We start from the raw sequence: 22,382 nt of genomic DNA, 5'->3' as shown, positions 1-22,382 counted from the left end.
ACGCAGTAAAAAAAATCTGCAAAAACAATATATCAAAAATCACATTTAATGTTCTTTCATTTGCTGCAAACCCCAGTCTTAGCAGCTTCTGCACCAAACTAAGAAGTGTCTTAGTCAATCACGCTAATTTAACATTCCAAAACACGTTAAAGCAGTGTTTTCTAAGTACAACAAAGGCCTCTGGAGTGTGTAGTTAAATTACCACTTTAGAAAGCTACCAAAACCCTGGTCTATGTCATGACGTACATTCATAGAGATGCACAGGACCTAAGTTCAAATTCTGCACCTTATAGGGGACTTTAGAAAAAAATACCATCTAACCGTTATAAAATTACTAGTTTAAAACATGAGATACAGTATACATGTTTATTAAAACTAATGACTAGGTATATCTAGAAATAGATTTGGTTATATAACTTAAAACATAGCAAACTAACCCAAACTCACACAATGTGTCCAAATACACTAGGAGTCTGGGAAAACAAGCCTGTACAAGGTTTTGCCTGAACACATATACCAGAAATAGCATTTTATAACACCAAATATAAACTTAATAGTCTTTCATAGCGTACTCACTCAGATCTCCTATAAGTTTTAGCACACTTTTGCCATAACAGAGAGCACTTAAAGGAACACTATACTGTCAGGAATACAAACATGTATTTCTAAAACAGCTGTTTAGGTGTCCAGTCCCCCTTTCCTTATTTCTGTTGCCTCACCAGTTTCATAACAGCTGGCTCCGCCCCGCCTCCTTGTCTGAGATTGTCAAATTTTATGATCTCAGCCAATCCAATGTTTTCCTATAGGAAAGCATGGATAGGGTAGTGTGCATTTGTGGCAAAATGCACCTTACGCCAATCAGCATCTCCGCATAGAGATACATTGAATCAATGCATCTCTATAGGGAGTGTTCAGCACCTCCATGCAGAGTAGGTTTTGGAGAGTGCCAGTGACACAACTGACATTGCTGGTGAACCTTGCAGACATAATGGGTGCATGTAATGCCATTATCTACTAGGGTATATGAAATAAAATATTGGTCCAGGCACTCAAGTTAGTAGCCAAAAAGCAGCTTTATTGGAGCAAAAACAACTCCAATAAAGCTACTTTTAGGCTATTACCTTGAGTGCCTTGGCCAATATTTTATTTCCGATATCTAACGTGGGGTCTGGCCATCCTCAGATCTGGTGCACTTTGGCAGCCTGGTGAGTGTGGTTTCCTTTATATATCTAGTATCTTCCAGGGTGACAGGCAGTCCTATCGAGCAGCTAATTAAGGCTGCCCAGAGGCACGATGCTTCTAAGAACTCTCATGGACAGAGTTCCTAGAAAAGTATAGCACATCACGAGATTGTCTTGCACTTGGTGGGGGACTTTTCTCTGGGGTCCCAGAAACAGGACACTAAAAATGCCTGTGACAGCAACAGAGAGGCCCAAAATAGGAATTGTTCTGATAACTTTGGGATGGTTTGGGATGTGATTAGAGGTAGAGTGGCTCATATTGTTGTAATTAGTTCATCTTTCCAAAGAATGAATTAATTTCACGTTTAGAAATTTAATAAATATACACACCCCTTTATTTCATGACATTTCCTTACTTGTAAAAAACGCAGATCTCTGCATGAAATTACCCTGCTTTATATCATTCCCTTCCCAGTGCAAACAGTGAGCAGGGTCCAAAGGGTCATATTTATTCAAATATTAGCAGGGCTGAGGTTTTCTACAATCAGTTGAAATGTAAAGAATTGCCTTTATATAGATTTTGTTCAACAGATTGTATTGAATGATTTTGACATTAACCCTTTAAGGTGATCAAATTACAGATTTGGAATTTCTCGATGAGGTTTGCTACTTTGAATATCTTTGGATTGTCAGAAGTGGTACTCACTCATAGGAAGACAATTATTTACCGGTTCTACATTTATAAAGAGCAATATAAGGATATAGAAAATCCACTGAAACTCTCGTTACTTTTTAGAAAATATCAGTCTTTCTTTTCAAGTCTTTTGGATAATCTGTCTAAGGGTCTAACAAGATAATATCAGGTGCCAATACAGCAATTTGTGAAACATTATGCACTTTATTCACTACAAAGTTGAGTTATGGTGACTTAAACCCAATAATTGTACCCATTAGGGTTAATTTACAGCGTGCTTAGGGGTTCACGGTCAATAAAGGACAGCTGCAGGATCCCATGCTATGTCTATGTAGAGAGTGTCAGCATTCAGCATGTCCTATATGGTGAGCCTCAAGAGTCAGTCAATCGAGCTACAGGTTCCATGATTTTTTTTACGTAGGGCTCCATGGATTACTGCTTGCCTACATAAAGCTATAGAATCAGTTTTCTTCTATTTACAACTGCATAGCTTATTGTTCAGTCAATAGACAAATGCAAGCTTCAGTGTGAAGTCTATGGAGGTATGATGGCTTCAGTATTTAGGTTATGGAGAGCGTGGCTGAGTTCAATGTCATGTCTATCGGATGACCTGTAAAATTTAACTAATTCAGACAGAGGACAATGCAGGATAGTCGCAATCGAATAATTAAATAGAATTTGACTATCCACTTGTCGTTAGGTAATTAAGGGTATTAAGTCTCTGAGAAGCATTAACTGCGTTCAGAGTTGCCTGCATGTTGCATGTGATGATACTGAATATAAAGACCTTTGAAAATTGAAGGTCTTAAGAGGGAAACACCATCTGTCTGAAACCCACTAGAGGCATATATTTGGGTATGAAAAGGGACAGCATCTATGAATCAAAACCACTATAATGAGATGTAGTTTTTTTGTCGCTTAGAATGTTTTTAAGTTCATAGTTCAGTGAATACTTGAGTGAGTTCAAAGTTTAGGGTATGAGGAGAGCAATAGGGTTCTGCACTAAGTTCCTAGATAGCTGATAGAGGACATCTGTAGAAATGTTAATTTTTACTACAATAGTAATGAATTATTGAGTTACTTTGTGAAACTCCAAAAAGAATCAATTACACAAGTTAGTTGCAATACAGTTTATATATCACTTTTAACAATATCATCATCATCGAACATTAACCTCATTGAAATTCCTCTTGTTTAGTCCTGATTACCACTCTTTTTTTACTAATACTTTTACATTCACACAGTTGTAAACAGTATCCACTGAATTCAAACCAAATATAGTTATATTTAGTAAAGTTCAATCACCATGTGATTTAATAGAATAACATTATATATTTATGATATATCTGATATTGCTAGCAGGCTGGGTTTATTGCCGGGAGTTAGCCATTATACCAGGAATTTGTAGAATTGTAGAATTTTAGAAATAACTGAGCTGCAAATTTTTTTTTTAATTTGATCATTCTGGCCTAAAAGTTACAGTTCTATTGTCAATCATTGACAATTCCTCATTTAATTAGTATCCCTAACTGTGATACTCCTATTATCGGCAAGCTAATCATTATCAAATTAATACTTCAATGTGCTAAATGAAATGTCCACCTCAAGCATTCACAGAGTAGCGTCCAAATATTGTGCACCGACTATACCTAACATTCATCATATTTGTATTCATATTATAAAATATTCATTTTACTCTTTACACGGTAGAACACATATCGTGTGAATAACGGATTTACAATTCGCCACTAATGCTATTAATTCCTAGACACCAAAGCAGCAGAATATTCTTGAGGTTTAGCTAAAGTCCATGCGATTACACCTGTTTGCTCACATAATGTGCAACTAAAACAAACAGAAACCGGCCTGTCAGGGAAACAACAACCTGCCTGTTAAACTGAGCGTTTAGTGACAGGAGGTATCAGAGACAAAAACAGATCTGAATGTTAAATGCTGAAAAGACAGAGATAGTGTGCAAATAATTCATATCCAAGGGGAAATCAGCACTTAATGATTTGTATTTTAATTGCTCCATCGTCCCACATTTGGAACATGAATGATTTGAGAATACAAGTTATTTAATCACCAATCAAACTCTTAATGTTTAACCTTTTTCTTGCCATAGAAAAAAAAGATTTGTAAGACCTGCGCAAATTTTTTTTTCATCCATAGATAAACCGATACGTATGAATCAAATCCTTTAACCCTCACGTAGATTAATTAATTTGTAGAGATAAGCATTTATTTCCAGAATTAAATGATTTGATCAGGTGTTGATTACAATGATTTTGATTTGGATTAATGGATTAGTCTATGGAATCTTGAGCATCACTAGGGTAAATATTAAAAAGGAGAGATGTTACCAACGGAGTGTGTTTGCTGGTTCCACTGATTTCCTTGGTGACTGCACCCCCTTTTACAACTTTTTATGAGAGAATATTTTGATAAGCCTTTCTCAGTTTGCGCTATGTTTTCATAATCTAAATCTTTACAATTTAAACAAATAAAATAAAGATTTTTTAATATATATATATATTTTATGCAAAAATTTGAATTACCTTAAAAGCTCAGACATATTTCCCCAATTCTTAGTAATAGTATGCTACGATGCATAATGGCCAAGTCTCCAATGAAGCCGTCCAATGCATCCACCATCTCTAGGAAAAATGTATTGCATTTTCTTCATTATTCTATACCTCCTCTCTTCTTTATAGCTCCATCTCTATTTTTCCTTCTCCGTATACAACGTAGTCCTTTAACTCCTCTATGTACCAGTTTATTTAGTACTTTATACTTTATCCTTTATCCTTTATCATACTCTTTTCTTTCTGTGGTATTTACACCATTCTTTCTGTTAGCTTCTCTTTATAGCATTCTCTCCCTCCTTTATGACACCCTTCCTATTTTCCCTTCTCTTTCTTTTTTTCCTTCTCATATATATCCCTTTTCCCCATTATATCACCAATCCTGTTCTCTTTATATCATTCTCTCCATTATGTTCCTTTTTCAGTCATGCTTTCCCTTCAGTAGTCTTTCTACATTCTTGTTTTATCACTCTTACCCTTCGATTGATTTTATATCACCCTTTTCACAACATGTTTTGTTTTACATAGATATCAGTTCATGCAGCAACATAACCAATAGCAATTATTTAAACACTTCACATCTCACAGTCATCACGTGATTTAAGTGGCATTTTGGTGGAGTATGTCAACTTCTGAATAAAACACCCATGTCATACGACACAAAAAGAGACAGGTATGTGGTTATAAAACATTTAGACAAACATAACATAAGTTGACATACCTTTAGAACTATACAAAATGTTTAATTATAACAATTATTATGTGATTACACAAAATAGAATAATGTGTTTACCTGTAATTTGTACATTTATATAACCATTTTCTTAATCATAATGCATGCATTCAAATAATAATCACTTGACGTAGTTCTTCCCCAACTTATTATGACCGCAGAATATATTGCAGTTCATCAACAAGCATGTATTCCTATCATTCCAATGTGGGATCCAAGCACATAGAAACTCGTTAAGAAGCTATTTAAGAAATTTATAGATAATAACACTTTTTCTAAAATGTATTTCTAGCAGTACACTATATTTTGACCAGAATATTAATCCCCCCAAAAGTCACACTTTTACCAACCTTCAGATCATGTGCTCTTAATTGTACATTACACCGTTAATTAACCGGTACTTATATCAGGATTTATGTCAGTATTTCTGAAACACTGTACATGATGCAACATATATTTAAAAGTAAATATAATAAAACAACCTGACCAAATTGAAACTAGATGTGATAAGGGAATTCATGATCAGTTATTCTATATAAAAGCTAACATCTCAATTTGTCCAGAAGGCAATTTTACTTGCTGGAGTACTAACAATACATAGTATTCAATTATTTGCATAACATTTGCAATTAAGATAATTCAGTGAGTGGACAGGTTACGGGTTAAGGCAAGACAGGTTTACAGGTGAACTATGAATCGAAAGGTTAGGTGGTTGAGTTTCATGGGTCAGCGAAGTGCAGCAATAGAATGGCCCTAAAGATGTACTGCTTTCAAAATATTACATCTTAACTAACCGGTACTTCCACTTTAAATTGCTCCTTTATTTTCGAGTACTTCCATCCATACTATATCACACCTGTAGTAATATATTCTCCCACCTGTATATTACAGCATCATAATAACCATAATTATAATATGTACTTTGTACATCACACTTTGATCAACATGTACTACTCTGATTTCAATATACCCTTTTTAATAATGTTATTAGAATACATTCCTTCTTGTATATCATCAAGTTTACGATGTACTTTCACATCACACCCAATTGATATATCATCTCCCTTTACATGCTATATGATAAGTAATCCCATATCACATGTGTTCTAACATGTTTTAACATCATATACTTCCAAAGGTATACAACACTTTAGCCAACATTCTTACATGCACACCATTCCATGAAGAGAGTGTAATAGAACATGTACATCATATTGAATGTGATAGTCACTGTAATATACTTACCAATATACTTTTACTATGTATGCACCCCATTATATTGGGCCTGGACCAACATGTACCACCCAGTCTATAAAACACTGGCATATATACTTTACATTTATTTTTTATTGCACAACATGCATTTCTCTATGCAAAATGCATACCACCCACATACACTGTCCCTTAAACAAGATGTACCATTTAGTGAATTGTGCAACTGTGAATTATCATCACATCAGATTAGTTTACATGTACCTTGTACCCTAATATGTAATGAATATACAAATATGTACCCTGGCCTCTCAGTACAATGACTCCTAGCCAGCATAACACATGTCCTTCTATATATGAAACAGACAAAATATATGCTTGCACTATGTAATCTGTATAATCAGGTGTAACTGAGTTGCATAATATTGTGGGGCTTTATAAATAATAATATGTAATAAGAATATATAATATGTAATAATAATATGTACCCACACCTCTCACCCAACAATGAACAATTCTTACAATACATTCTCAATAGTAGTTTAAACCTGAATGAATCACTCCATAGGCTATTTTTACCTGCTGTGCAGATCTGGTTATTGCCACAGTTTTGGACCTTTTGATATGGTGCAAGGGTCCCTGTGTGGATGGTGACTCCACTGGGAGGTGAATCCTGTCTCTGAAGTGGCAGTGTCTACTTCATGGATGCAGCAGTCTGATCTCCCCCTGATACACAGTGAAAAGTTATGAACACTCGTTTTCTGTGTGCATTCTTTGCTAAGATCACTCACTCCCCCAGTCCCTCCCACATCATCTAACCCTCCCTTTTCTATTCCTTTCTACCCTTTTACATCTTAATAACACAAACTTTCCATCTCACCCCTAACTAACTGCCCTGCATGCCCAGAAAAAAAAAATATTTTACTCAACTGGAACTTTAGAAATTCCAACTTTTAGAAATATTACTATTAATGGGACCATGGGTCACACTGCCATCTCATGGACACTTTAAAATCCCAATTACATAGTTTTCTTTTATGAGAGACATTATTGATATTGTATATACAAAGAAAATAAATGGAATTGTTTTCTTTGTGTTTATTTATTTGATCAGACATGTGAAGTCCTTTTAAATATTAAAGTGATTATCTTAGCTTTTTGAAAAAACATAACCCTGAGAAATTATTTAATTTATAGGCAATGTATCTCTAAACTTGAAAGTAAAACAAGTTTAAAAAAAACAAAAAACAACAAAACAAAAATCAGCAAAACTAAATAAATAAATCACTAGAATATTATCCGAGTCATAATAATTCCATATAATTCCAGAATGTAATCCTAGCCACTGCTGGGGCAATCATTATTGCTGCTATATTCTGTGGGCATATCTTGCATATCGTTATTTTTTAAACCAGTATCATTTTAATGAATTTTAAAAAGGTTATTTTTCTCCATTGTTTCCCCTTAATTTGACAATTCTAGGATTTCTGAGGTGGATATAAATGCAGGGCTCCAAGGCATGAACATGAAATGTCTGTAATATCACACGTCTGGGAGACAGCCACTAGAGGAGGACTTAATCCTGCAAATTAATTATTGCAGTTTATAAAAACTGCAATAATTATACTTGCAGAGTATGGGGTGAAGGGAGTTGGCACCCAGACCACTTCAATGAGCTGAAGTGGTCTGGGTGCCTACAGTGTCCCTTTAAATGCATCCCATTTCTCTGGATCATCTTTTATATATTTCCACACTTGGATTGGAGTCCACCTGTGGACAGAGCAAAAACCAAAAAGACATGAAACTTCCTGCAGAGCTCAGAGTTAGGATTGTGTTGAGGTACAGTTCTGGGGAAGGCTACAAAATGTTCAACTGCATTGAAGATTCCCAAGAGCACATAGTCTTAAATTAAAAAAAAGTTTGGAACTCTTTCTAGAACTGGCTAAAACTGATTAATTGGGGTAAGAGGACCTGGTAACTCCAGATATCATGTGTGGAAATGAAAGAAACTTGTGGATAGAGAACCATCGCTGCAACACGCCATCAAACTTGCCTTTCTGGCAAACTGGCCATACAGAAGCCTCTCCTAACTGCATGTCACATGCAGACAAAGCCCACTTGCAAAAAAAGGACAGAGGAAGATTGAACTGTTTGGCCTCAATCCAAAGTGAGATGTCTGGAGGACACCATGCACTGCTTATAACCTGTGCTATACCTTTGCAATGGTGAAGCATGGTGGTGGTTGCATCATGCTTTGGTGCTGTTTTGCCGTGGCAGGTACCCGGAGACTGGTCAGTGTTGAGGGAAAGCTGAACATAAAATACAGAGATATCTTTAATAAAAACCTGGTCCAGAGCGCTCCGGTTGGGTCGAAGGTACACCTTCCAACAGGAAAATGATACTGAGCACACAGCCTCAACTCAACTCAACAGTGGTTTATGGACAACTCTGTAAATGTCTGTAAGTACCCCAGCCATTGCCCAGACTTGAACTCAGTCAAGCATAAGTGGAGAGAGTCGAAAATGGACATCCACCAATGACCCCCATCCAACCTGAGTTTAAGAGGCTCTGCAGAGAGGAATGGCATAAACTATCCTAATCCCGGTGTGCAAAGCCTCACATCATATCCAAAGAGACATAAAGCGGATCTATCATGGTTTACCATTATTATTATTTTATTGTCCCCTCACCCGACACTCCTCAATGTTCCCCCAATGTATTTTTTTTTATTCTGTCTATCCTTTTTTTATTTTTTATTCTTTATTTTCTTTGTGCAGGGAATAACAAAGCATTTATCAATGCCACAACAGCATATTTAAAGGCATAAACACAGTAGTTTTACATTTATGGCATGAGAGTGTCAGCACATTGTTTAGTTGTTATGTTATGAACAAGCTATTCTGTTAGTGATGTCTTTCTAGGTAGAGAGGCATTAGACTATATGGCGGAGATTTCAACATAGGATAACAGTACGATTAATTAAAAGAAAAATTACGAGAACTTGTGTATTGTTAGTATGGCTGTCGGCATGGCATCTTTTATGTGTTTAATGTCGCTAAACAAGCCACTGTTATATAGGAAGTGAGATGCCCTTACGATCATGTGATAAACTGTGAGATGCGTATTAAGAAAAAAAGGATTTTCTCTTAGTGACTTTTAAGAGATATTAAGTGAGCAAATACATCTGTATAACTATGTGGGTATTAAAGCAAGGGTAAGCAATCATGCTGCATGCTAGGCTGATCAAGACATGTATGTGAAGCTATTAGTCAGAGTAGAGTAGTTAGATTACTTAGCTTTAGATATACCACTGGGTACTGGTGAAGTGGACGTAAAATTATAAAACAATATACATGCAATGACAAACATGAAATGAAACATTTCTAAGCATTATTAGGAACAAATGGCAGGTAGCATCACCGGTCGCCATTCATCCAACGCCACGTGCAGGCCGTGGTAGAGAGTTCTCTGTGTTGGCTGCTAAGCAGCCTTCTGCCGTGGCAAGGTACTGCTGGGAACACGAATTGGTCTCTCATGCAGTGCTGGAGCCGCACCGATCCCCGTGTCCGGTTTGGATCAGGAGTCACTTCCCTGTGTCCATGAGTGCCGCTGCAGGAGTTCTTCTGGTCTCGAACTGCTGGGCCGTGCGGTTGGGGCAGGGTCCCCCCTGATGTTGTGGGCGCCCGAGGAGGCCCTGGCTTCTCCGGTTCCCTCCGCTTTGCTGCTGTGCATGGGTGGGGTAGGTGCTGAGCACTCTGCCTCTGTCTGTTATCTCTGTTCGCTGCCGTCGCTGTAGGTTGTTGGGAGGAGAGCGGAGGCCGTCTAGGTGAGTGGTCATCTGTTATTTGTGGTGCCCCATGTTGCTGCTTGTGCTTAGGTGGGGAGCGGTGCGGGGGGAGCCCCGGGGTGAGCCCCTGTTTAGGCTTTGGGCGACTCAGCCGTGGTGAAGAGTTGAGGTGCTCAAGCTTGTGACGGGTCTCCCACCTCCGTCTCCCTGCTTTCCGTGTCTATCTCTGTACCCGTGTTGCTGGTACGGGCTCCTGTGTGCCGGTAGGTTCCCCCCTGGGGTGCCCCCGCGGCCCTCTATCTTGGCCCAGAAGTCTGCCAGTAGTTGGGCCAGCCTTTCCGACATTGGGGGGTAGGCAGGGTTCGGGTGCGTGGGCCCGCGTGGTGTCTGCCATTTGAGGTGTCGATGGCCCAGCAGCGGTGGCATGCCGGGGTTGGTGCCTCTGCTTTGGGCCGTCTATATTTTTTTAACTCACTTTTTGTTCTTTAATTGCGGGGGTGAATCTATTTCCAGTCCACCATACTGTCCCTGCCTTTGTTTACCCATATAATGTGAAAGCTGTCTGTGCATGCTCAGCACTTAGAAGCAAAGAGGAACTAGGGTGCATAAGGGGTATCGCGAAAATTGAGATGCAGGACTGACAGGCATATATTACTGGAAAAATATAAAAAATTAAGAACAAAATTGTTGTACACAATTCATAGGTTAACCCTGCCTGAATCATTTCAGCTAATATTTCCACACGTTTGAACATTACACACACTTTATAGATCTACACTCTAGAGGGATATATGCACCAGGTAGATACGTTCCCATGTTAAACCATTTTCCAAAATATCCACACTCTCAAGAACTCTACTCCCTTGATAAGATAAACACACCCAAATATGTGAAATTCATGGGGAGAGGCCTAGATCCATACATATCGATGTTGTGTATGGATGGTAAGCTGCTACCTTTACAGGAGTTAATACCACACAGGACGCTCTCTGTCTTGGACCAATTTAAATACCACCAACTTAAGGATTTTTTCCTCCATCCTCCACCTACAAACATTGCACCGGCTGCTTCTGCCCCATGAGGAAATTTGTCTGAGTACCATTAGTGCACACTACCAAGAAAACAATTAAAAGATTTTAACACACTGGTATGATACACCACAGAAGCTACACAGGTTCTTTCCGGAGGTGCCTGAGGTTTGTTGGAGATGCCTGGAAATACATGAGACCATAACAACAGTAGCAGATAAAGGTGTTACCTTCTACCCAGCTGATATGTTCCTTAACCAGTCCTTTCCTTTCAAAAGAACACTGTCAAGGCACTTACTGACAGCTGCATGGCTCAGCCTGATGGAAGTCCCCACTCTGACTCCCTCCTCCTTCCTCTCGTGCGGCACTCTATGTTGCTGGACCAGGGCAGTCACTTCCTCCCAGCTTTGACCTCATCACAGTGGGCCCGGTTGCGATCATAGTGGTCCCGGTTGCGCTGTTTAAGTGCCGCAGCGCTGACCGGGCCCCCATGAAATGCATAGCATCAGGTGGCTCTAACAGCATGGGCCACACGATGGGACCTTGAACGTGCAGCCTCGGTGGCTCTACCGCGCAGCCGGGGCCGCAGCACATGGCAGGCGGACTCTGCAGTCACAGGGGTCTGCTGGGCGACATGCCCCCTGGAGTGTCGGGCCAGTCACAGCTGCGACCCCTGGGACTGCGGTAGTTCCACCACTGCTCAGTCATTGTCAGACAACCTGCAGAGTGTTTTACTGATTATCTCCTCTAGAACAACTTGAGAGCTGCATTTTAACAAGCTGACATAGACTGGTCTTTACTCAGTGGTAGTCTCTATTATCGATGGTTCTTTTACATATTTTACAAAACTAAAGAGATTTACATTTTTTTACCTTTTTACGTAACTAAAATGCTCCATTCTATTTAAAATTTTGTAGCTCGTTTCTGCACTTTTTCTAGTGCCGTGATATCCTTCTTTAGAACATGTGCCCAAAATTGCACAGCATATTCAAGGTGTGGTCTTACCAGTGATTTATAAAGAGGCAAAATTATATTTTCATCTCGAAAATTTATGCCCCTATTTATACATCTCAAACCTTACTGGCCTTAGCAACTGCAGATTGACATTGCATATTGCTGTCTAATATGTTGTCTATAACAATTCCCAAATCCTTCTCGTGTGTGGTTATCCCTAATTCACTACCATTTAGGGTGTAAGTTGCTTGTGCATTCTTGACCCCGAAGTGCATAACTTTGCTTTTCTCTACATTCAATTTCATATGCCATTTTAGTGCCCAGTCCCCCAATCAATCCAAATCCCTCTGCAGCAAAGCAATATCCTGCTAACATTTTATTACTTTACAAAGTTTTGTGTCATCTGCAAACACTGAAACATGGCTTTCAATGCCTATTTCAAGATCATTCATAAATATGTTAAATAGAAGCGGTCCCAAAACAGAACCCTGAGGGACACCACTTACCACTTTTGTCCAGCCTAAAAATTTACCATTAATGACAACTTGTTGTACTCTATTCTTAAGCCAATGTTCTACCCAAGAACAAGAATATTCATCTAGACCAATTTCTTTTAGCTTGAAGACTAACCTATTGCGAGGAACCGTATCAAATGCCTTGGCAAAATCCAAGTAGATCACATCCACTGCAACACCCTGATCTATACTTCTACTTACTTCTTCGTAGAATGTGATTAGGTTAGTTTGACATGACCTATGTTTCATAAAACCATGCTGATTATTGCTAATAACAAAGTTCTTCCCAATGAATTCCTGAATATTATCCCTTAATAGCCCTTCAAATATTTTCCCAGTCACATAAGCTTACAGGTCTATAATTTCCAGGCAAGGAGTTTGAACCCTTTTTAAAAATAGGAATGACATCTGCCTTCCTCCAATCCTCCGGTACAATACCTGAAACAAAAGAATCTTGAAAGATTAAATACAGAGGTTCACTTATTTCCCCACTTAGCTCCTTAAGTACTCGTGGGTGAATACCGTCAGGCCCCGGATCTTTCTTTACATTCATTTTCTTTAACTGCTGTAGCACCTTGTCTCGAGTCATCCAATCACAAGTTATCTGAAAGTTTTTTTGCTGCAATCATTTGCATATCTCTTGCCATAGGATCTTCATTAATACAGTATATACTGAAGAAAAATAGTTATTTAAAATTTCTGCCTTCTCCTGGTCTTCATTAACTCATGAGCTTAGTGACATATCTAGAAGGCCACATCCATCATTTTAATTTCTCATGACAGTGGTGCCAGGTGTACCTCTATTTCTAAATTTTGTATGAACTGTAGATGTAATGTACATGTCGACACGTTAAAAAATGTGATAAAATTCCTGACAATTATATATCTAGATGACAAGAATTACTATAAGACGCTTTACCGCTACCCAGAACTACAGGTAGCTAATTGTCAAACTTAACACCAATGATGGAATATGGCAATATTCAACTGATTAAAGGAGTTTCTTACCTTTAGTCTATCGAGTCCACAGAGTCTCACAAACTAATCTCATAATTCCTTTACAATTATGTAATCACATGTAAATATAAGAAACCTTTTTATGAATTTGTTTCCTGTTTCCTCTTTCTCCCCCTCCCCTGTATGCTATAAAGAATAGGTAGACAAAGTGAGAGTTCAAATCCATTACTTTGGGGATCTGGTATAACAGGCTGAAAGACCAAGGTGGCAGAAAATTATGCCTGAAGGAGACTCCAGCTCATCTTCTTTGCGGAACCAAGCACTGAAGAGCAAGGGGTCTTCTCCTCTTAGAGTCGCCCTCAACAGGTCTCCTCCAATAAAGATTAAAATGCACCATCTACTAAAGCTGATATAAAAAGATACAACAAGATCACTCTTTCAAGAAGACATATAAGTGATGAGGGATGAGTGGTTAATCGAAAGGGCAGCAGAGGAGTTCATCAGCGTCTACTAAACCATAATTTGGTGGTTGACTCACAACAACAAGCTGACTTCAGAAAACCTTTGTAAATCTCTTTCTCTGAGTTGGAAAGTTAAAACATAGAAGCCAATAGCTGAATTGATAGATGTATGTGGAAGAGCTGTGTCTATTTCTACACTAGTTCCTAATTGTTATAGTCAAAAAGAGCCAAGACTGTGATCCTTGATGGCCATTTCCATATCCTTAAGTTTGCTAGGGCACCTATCAAGAGATCCACTGATTGTGAAGGTCTAAGCATATTTTATGAAGTCTTTGTGGGACTGTACCATTTAAAAGTGCTCAACATTCCTTTTTCCAGAATATGTCAAAAGCTACAGTGCCACTATTTCATCCAATTAAACACTGCTTGAAGACACAGACATAGGCGTGCGCAGCCTGTTGCATTAGGGTGTGCACCCTAAAGCACAAACACGCCGCATGTGTATATATGTAATACCCATATATATATATATATATATATATATATATATATATATATATATATATATACACATATACACTGCTGTGTGTGTGGGCTGCTAGTGTGCTGTGTGAGGGTGGTGTGAGGGTGCTGTTAGTGTGATGTGTGTGTGAGGGTGCTGGTAGTGTGCTATGTGTGTGAGGGTGTTTGTGTGGGCTGTTTGTGTGTGAGGGTGCTGGTAGTGTGCTGTGGGAGGGTGTTTGTGTGTTTGTTAGGGTCCTGTTACTGTGCTGTGTGAGGGTGCTGTGTGTGTGAGGGTGCTGTTTGTGTGATGTGTGCGTTTGTGTGATGGTGCCGTTTGTGTGTAATGTGTGTCGGTGTCATGTATTTGTGAGGGTGCTGATTGTGTGTTTGTGAGGGTGCTGTTAGTGTGCTGTGTGTGAGGGTGTTGTGTGTTTGTGAGGGTGCGGTTAGTGTACTGTGTGTGTGAGCGTGCTGTGTGTGTGTGTGTGGGCTGTATGTTGGGAGGGATTGTGGAGGTGGGGGCTGATTAGTAAATATCCCCCCTCCCTACCTTATGTAGGGAGGGGGGATCCTTGCTGCCATGTGCCATCCCTTGTGGTCCAGTGGAGAGTGAACTCTAGCCTGCGGAGCTAGAGTTAACTCTCGCGAAATCTGAGTGTTGCCGTGGCAATGCTCAGATCTCGTGAGAGGAACCTGGCAGAGCTGCTGTCTAGAGCTCCCCAGGTCCTCTCCTACCTCCCTCCGTGTTGCTGTGGGTTGGTGAGGTAGATCTTTGATCTCCCCGCCAGCCCATGGAGGCTAAGAGCAGAGCCGGCACTCAGATAGCGCCGACTCTGCGTGAGCCATCAGGGGAGATCCGGACATCTCCAGAGAAGTCCTGGGGAATAAAGTGTGGGAACTCTTTTCCCACCCCCCAAAAAAATAATATACACGTGTGTGTGTGTATATATATACTGACACACATACACAGACACACACATATATATATGCGTGCACACACATACTCAGACACACACACAATTACAGACACACACACACCCCCATACACTCAGACACACACACATACACTCACAGACACACACACATACCCATACACTCACAGACACACACACACTCACAGACACACACTTACAGACACATACACTCACAGACACACATTCAGACACACACACACACACACACACATTCACAGACACACTCACAGACACACACACACATACATTCACAGACACACTTACAGACACACACACACATACATTCACAAACACACTTACAGACACACACACTCAGACAGACACACTCAGACAGACACACTCAGACAGACACACACACACATACAAATATTTTTATTTTTTTTATTAAAAAATGTCCACCCAGCCTCCCTACCTGGAGTGCTGGCGTGGACTTGTCCCTGGGGTCCAGTGGGTCGGGTGCCTGTGTCCATCTCAGACGCAGTGAGGGAGCTGTGTGCTCTCAGCTTCCACTCGCCGCGCGGGCTGTCTGCTGTAGCTGAGAGCCGGAATATGACGTCATATTCCGGCTCCCAGCTACAGCAAACGGCGCGCAGCGAGAGGAAGCAGAAAGCACACAGCTCCCTCACTGCGATGGACACAGGCACCCGACTGGGGGGTGTGCTTCACCTCTTGCCCCGCCCCGCTCCCGCCATGACAGGGGGAAGCATGGGGGCCGGAAGGGGGCATTTGGGGGCACTGAGTGCCCGCAGGAACAGCGTTCCTGCTCAAATAAAAGTGCAGGAACGCTGTTCCTGCAGGACTCAATACATAGGCGTGCCATGGGGATTAGGGTGTGCCCAGGCACACCCGGCACACCCCGTGCGCACGCCTATGGACACATATACTTTTGTATCTCTGAGGCTTGTAGTGTTTTCCTGTGTTATAGAAAGCCATGTATGAAGTACAGCCTCTCTTATGCTCAGGTCACAAATTTTATGATAGCCCAAAATGAAAACTTTATAGTCAATACAAAAAGCACCATCAACTGTGCAGTGTGGTGTAGAAAATATTTCTACCTTTTTCTTTCTCAGTTTACCCTACCAAACCCCTAGCAATTTTCCCAACATCACCCCAATGCCCAAGCCTCTGGTGAGAAACTTCTCCGGGGCAATGAATTTCCACAGTAAAGGAGTTTAACCCCTTAAGGACCAAACTTTTGGAATAAAAGAGAATCATGACATGTCACACACGTCATGTGTCCTTAAGGGGTTTAGCATGCGTGGGATAGGCATAAGGCTATCCTAACTATAAGATAAGGCCAGGGACTAATGAAAGTATTTAGAAAATCGGGCAGACTACATGGGCCGAATGGTTCTTATCTGCCGTCACATTCTATGTTTCTATGTTTCTCAACGTCAACCGTATGGACTAAAACTGCCACTAGAATCACACAATTCTTTTTCTTACATTTTTTTTCTTACATCTTACAATATATATTCTTCTATTAATTTTGTAAACAAGCTTTGTATGTGTTTTTGTTAAAATGTGACAGCTTATTTTATCTATTTTTTGTCTTATATAGGTATTTTTAGCACTTATTATTTTATTTTCAAAATTCGATGTCTGATTTTAATATAACAGTATTCATTAAAGGGGCACTATAGTCACCAAAACAACTTTAGCTTAATGAAGCAGTTTTGGTGTATAGATCATGTCCTTGCAGTCACACTGCTCAATTCTCTGCCATTTAGGAGTTAAAGGAACACGATAGTCACCTAAATTACTTTAGCTAAATAAAGCAGTTTTAGTGTATAGATCATTCACTTGCAATTCCACTGCTCAATTCACTGTCATTTAGGAGTTAAATCATTTTTATTCTGTTTATGAAGCCCTAGCCACACCTCCCCTGGCTATGATTGACAGAGCCTGCATGAAAAAAAAACAAACTGGTTTCACTTTCAAACAGATTTAATTTACCTTAAATAATTGTATCTCTTGCTCTGTAAATTGAACTTTAATAACATACAGGAGGCTCTTGCAGGGTCTAGCAAGCTATTAACATAGCAGGGGATAAGAAAACCTTAATTAAACAGAACTTGAAATAAAGAAAGCCTAGATAGGGCTCTCTTTACAGGAAGTGTTTATGGAAGGCTGTGCAAGTCACATGCAGGGAGGTGTGACTAGGGTTCATAAACAAAGGGATTTAACTCCTAAATGGCAGAGGATTGAGCAGTGAGGCTGCAGGGGCATGCTCTATACACCAAAACTGCTTCATTAAGCTAAAGTTGTTCAGGTGACTATAGTGTCCATTTAAATCACTCTGTTTATGAAACCTAGTCACACCTCCCTGCATGTGACTTGCACAGCCTTCCTAAACACTTCCTGTAAAGAGTTATCTAAAGTTTATCCTTCCTTTATTGCAAGTTCTGTTTAATTTAGATTTTCTTATCCCCTGCTATGTTAATAGCTTGCTATACTCTGCAAGAGCCTCCTGTATGTGATTAAAGTTCAATTTACAGAGAAAGAGATTGTTTAAGGTAAATTACATCTGATTTAAAGTGAAACCAGTTTTTTTGTCATGCAGGCTGTGTCAATCAGAGTCAGGGGAGGTGTGACAAGGGCTGCATAAACAGAAAAAATGTGATTTAACTCCTACATGTCAATGAATTGAGCAGTGAAACTTGAGAAGCATGGTCTATACACTAAAACTGCTTCATTAAGCTAAAGTTGTTTAGGTGACTATAGTGTTCCTTTAAGTCACATCCGAATCAGTAATGTTTTATGAAAGTATATATATGTATATTGTGGTTGTTCAGCTCAGTAATGTAAAGTCGAATTTTAAAATATTGCCTCTTAGGGTAGACCGGCACTCCGATCATGTGATTAAAACAAAGACGTCACTAAATGAGATAAAGAGACTCACTGTTGTGACATCACAGTAAGTGACATAGCGACACTCATCTTCATGCCATGACGCAATCCAGAAGTAGAAAGTGGAGGGAGAGGGCGCCGTCTCTGAATTCTGGATACACGGTTTAAAAGACGAGTGGTTAACGGAGGAATCTATGCACCAGCAGTTAACGGAGCTATTGGGCTGCAACATGTTGTGTAACTGGACTTATATTGGACTCTTTGTATGTGTTTGACTTGTGCCATAACCTTTTATTGTATTTGTATATGTTTACTTTGAAATAAAGTTTATTTACTAATACTTACATGAAGTACCAGCATCATTCCATGGTCGTGGAGAATGTTGAAAGGATAAAGCCAATTGGAGGGCATAATTTTCAACGCCTTTACAGTCAGAGCCAGCTTTACGTGGATTTGTAAAGTGTGAGTGTACACCTGCATTCAAAGCAAATAACAGCAGCTACACTATCAGAATTTGGTTTGTTTCTTTTCAGATGTGACTTAATATTCATGTGTATTATTCCTTAACTGCAGCTACGTGCCGTTGGTTGTATTGTGGAATTTTCTTACCACTACCACACTATTTGACTATTTCTTTTAAGCTTTCCTGCTGTTTACTAATCAGTAAAACATGATTTATGTGGAGACGCTGCACACTTGTAAAGATACATATGCCAAACTTATTCTCAAGTATAATATCCTTTCAAAGCCTATACAAGCCTTATCATTCATCATATTTTCTGTGTTTATATATCTCTACATGTTGCTGGAACCTGAAACATGAGCTATTGGCTTGTGTGGGAGGGACACACCTGAATTGTTTATTTTCCTCATAATAGTTTTGGGATTGGCTTCCTGTGTTACTCAAATACAGTCAAAAGAGGGTGAATGAATCACAGGAATATTTCATGGTGAATGAATGGAGAATTTCTCTGCCACACTGAACACAGGTTTTAAGCAGATCTGCACTCTATATACCATATATTTGCCATTTCTGTAAGCAACCTGCTTCTGCTTTTATTGTAATACTTAATTAAATTTGCATTCACAATAAGTCAGTGATATAGTAAAAAATTGTGACAGAGCTCCTGTACTATGGACTTTGGAGCACATCAGGCCCAGTCGACAAAGTTTGTCTGGGGTTTCTGAGGACCAGACTACCATGATTATAGCTCAGGAGACCTTTTCTTCTGTAAAATAGAGACTATAACTTTTCGAGTTTACATGTAGGGCATAGAATGCACAGCACACTGGTATTTATAAACCGCAATGTTGCCTTTCTCCGAAGTAAAGTACAGTACAATTGTCCCTCCAAGGCGCCACTCTTATCCCCAGCTAACACAATTAGCTCCCTGCAGTGCCCCCACAGTCCCAGAGGCATAGGCGTGCGCAGCCTATTGCATTAGGGTGTGCACCCTAAAGCACAAACACGCCGCATGTGTATATATTAATTCTATTTTTATTTTTCTATTTTTACTATATATATATATATATATATACACACACACACACACACACATATATATACACATACACTGCTGTGTGTGTGTGTGTGTGTGTGCTGCTAGTGTGCTGTGTGAGGGTGGTGTTAGTGGGATGTGTGGGTGAGGGTGCTGGTAGTGTGCTATGTGGGTGAGGGTGCTGGTAGTGTGCTGTGTGAGGGTGTTTGTTAGGGTCCTGTTACTGTGCTGTGTGAGGGTGCTGTGTGTGTGAGGGTGCTGTTTGTGTGATGTGTGCATTTGTGTGATGGTGCCGTTTGTGTGATGTGTGTGGGTGTCGTGTATTTGTGAGGGTGCTGTTTGTGTGTGTGTGTGTGTGTGTTTGTGAGGGTGCTTTTAGTGTGCTGTGTGTGAGGTGTGTTTGTAAAGGTGCTGTGTGTGTGTGTGAGCGTGCTGTATGTGTCTATGTGCTGTGTGTGTGTGGGCTGTATGTTGGGAGGGATTGTGGAGGTGGGGGCAGATTAGTAAATATCCCCCCTCCCTACCTTATGTAGGGAGGGGGGATCCTTGCTGCCATGTGCCATCCCTGGTGGTCCAGTGGAGAGTGAACTCTAGCCTGCGGAGCTAGAGTTAACTCTCGCGAGATCTGTGTGTTGACGTGGCAATGCTCAGATCTCGTGAGAGGAACCTGGCAGAGCTGCTGTCTAGAGCTCCCCGGGTCCTCTCCTCACTCCCTCCGTGTTGCTGTGGGTTGGTGAGGTAGATCTTTGATCTCCCCGCCAGCCCATGGAGGCTAAGAGCAGAGCCGGCACTCAGATAGCGCCGACTCTGCGTGAGCCGTCAAGGGAGATCCGGACATCTCCAGAGAAGTCCTGGGGAATAAAGTGTGGGAACACTTTTCCCACCCCCCCCCCAAAAAAAATATACACGTGTGTGTGGATATATATACTGTGTGTGTGTATATATACGCGTGCACACACACATACATTCACATACACTTACAGACACACACACTCACAGACACACACACATACCCATACACTCAGACACACATACTTACAGACACACACTTACAGACACACATACACTCACAGACACACATACACTCACAGACACTCACACACATACCCATACACTCAGACACACACATACTCACAGACACACACTTACAGACACACATACACTCACAGACATACAAACACACACACATACATTCGCAGACACACTTACAGACACACACACATACATTCACAGGCACACTTACACACATTCACAGACACACACACATACATTCACAGACACACATTCACAGACACACACACATACATTCACAGACACACATTCACAGACACACACACATACATTCACAGACACACATACAAATACTTTTTTTTTTATTAAAAAAAATGTCCACCCAACCTGGCGTGGACTTGTCCCTGGGGTCCAGTGGGTCGGGTGCCTGTGTCCATCTCTCGCCGCGCGGGCTGTCTGCTGTAGCTGGGAGCCGGAATATGACGTCATATTCCGGCTCCCAGCATCAGCAAACAGCGCGCGGCGAGAGGAAGCAGAGAGCACACAGCTCCCTCGCCGCGTCTGAGATGGACACAGGCACCCGACTGGGAGGGGGTGTCCTTCACCTCTTGCGCCCCCCCCCCTGCCATGACAGGGGGACCATAGGGGCCGGAAGGGGGCATTTGGGGGCACTGAGTGTGGGTGCACTGAGGGGGCACTGAGGGCACAGCGTTCCTGCTCAAATAAAAGTGCAGGAACGCTGTTCCTGCAGGACTCAATACATAGGCGTGCCGCGGGGATTAGGGTGTGCCCAGGCACACCCGGCACACCCCGTGCGCACGCCTATGCCCAGAGGCACAGCACACAAAATGTCCTCCTGAACTTCTTTCCCTGGACTGTAACCCCACACAATATGCATATCCTTGGAAAGCTTGTCACAGAGCACCCTCGCTGTATAAATACTTACTCGAGAGGCTGTAGTGGTTAGGGTGCTTGGAGTATTACTTTAAAAATCTGCTTGCATGTAGGGCGAAAGCATGTGCATTATGTAAGGGGGAGATGACTGTGTGTATTGTTTAAGTGTAGGGTGGCTTTAAGTGTTGTGGTTGTGTGCGATGTGTGTGCTTCGACTGTCTATAGCTGATTCCATGTATATGGGGTGACATTATGTGTGTTGTTTAGATGAAGAGTGGCTGCAATGTTGTAGCTTTGTGAGATGTGTGTTATGGCTCTGACTGTGTGTGTGATTGAGGGGACAGTGTGTGCGTGTGTGAATGACATGACAGTGTGTTGTTGAGGTTTATGGCGTCTTCTTACCTTGGGTGCGGAGGGGGGCAAATGCCCCTATTTTTAGGTGGCTAGTATGTCAGAGTCCATTCCCATTTGGTCCAGTGACTCAGTGTCCATTCCCATTTAGTCCAGTGAGTCAGTTTCCTGCCCCTGGTGGCCTAGTCGGCT

At 40.8% G+C, this 22,382-nt stretch overlaps 1 protein-coding gene across 1 annotated transcript in view; it reads right to left on the bottom strand.

The window, feature by feature from the left end:
- Positions 1–7,062, bottom strand: part of PPARG (peroxisome proliferator activated receptor gamma) — a 72,525-nt gene extending 65,463 nt beyond the window's left edge. Inside the window, exon 1 of the mRNA XM_063426938.1 lies at positions 6,985–7,062. The gene's annotated coding sequence lies outside the window, so the exon portion shown is untranslated. The remainder of the gene's footprint in view (positions 1–6,984) is intronic.
- Between the last annotated feature and the right edge of the window lie 15,320 nt (positions 7,063–22,382).

Source organism: Pelobates fuscus, chromosome 7, assembly GCF_036172605.1.
Source record: "Pelobates fuscus isolate aPelFus1 chromosome 7, aPelFus1.pri, whole genome shotgun sequence".
In the NCBI taxonomy this organism is placed as follows: domain Eukaryota; kingdom Metazoa; phylum Chordata; class Amphibia; order Anura; family Pelobatidae; genus Pelobates; species Pelobates fuscus.
Note: the sequence above shows the minus strand (reverse complement) of the source record. Positions and strands in the feature narration are given on the sequence as shown.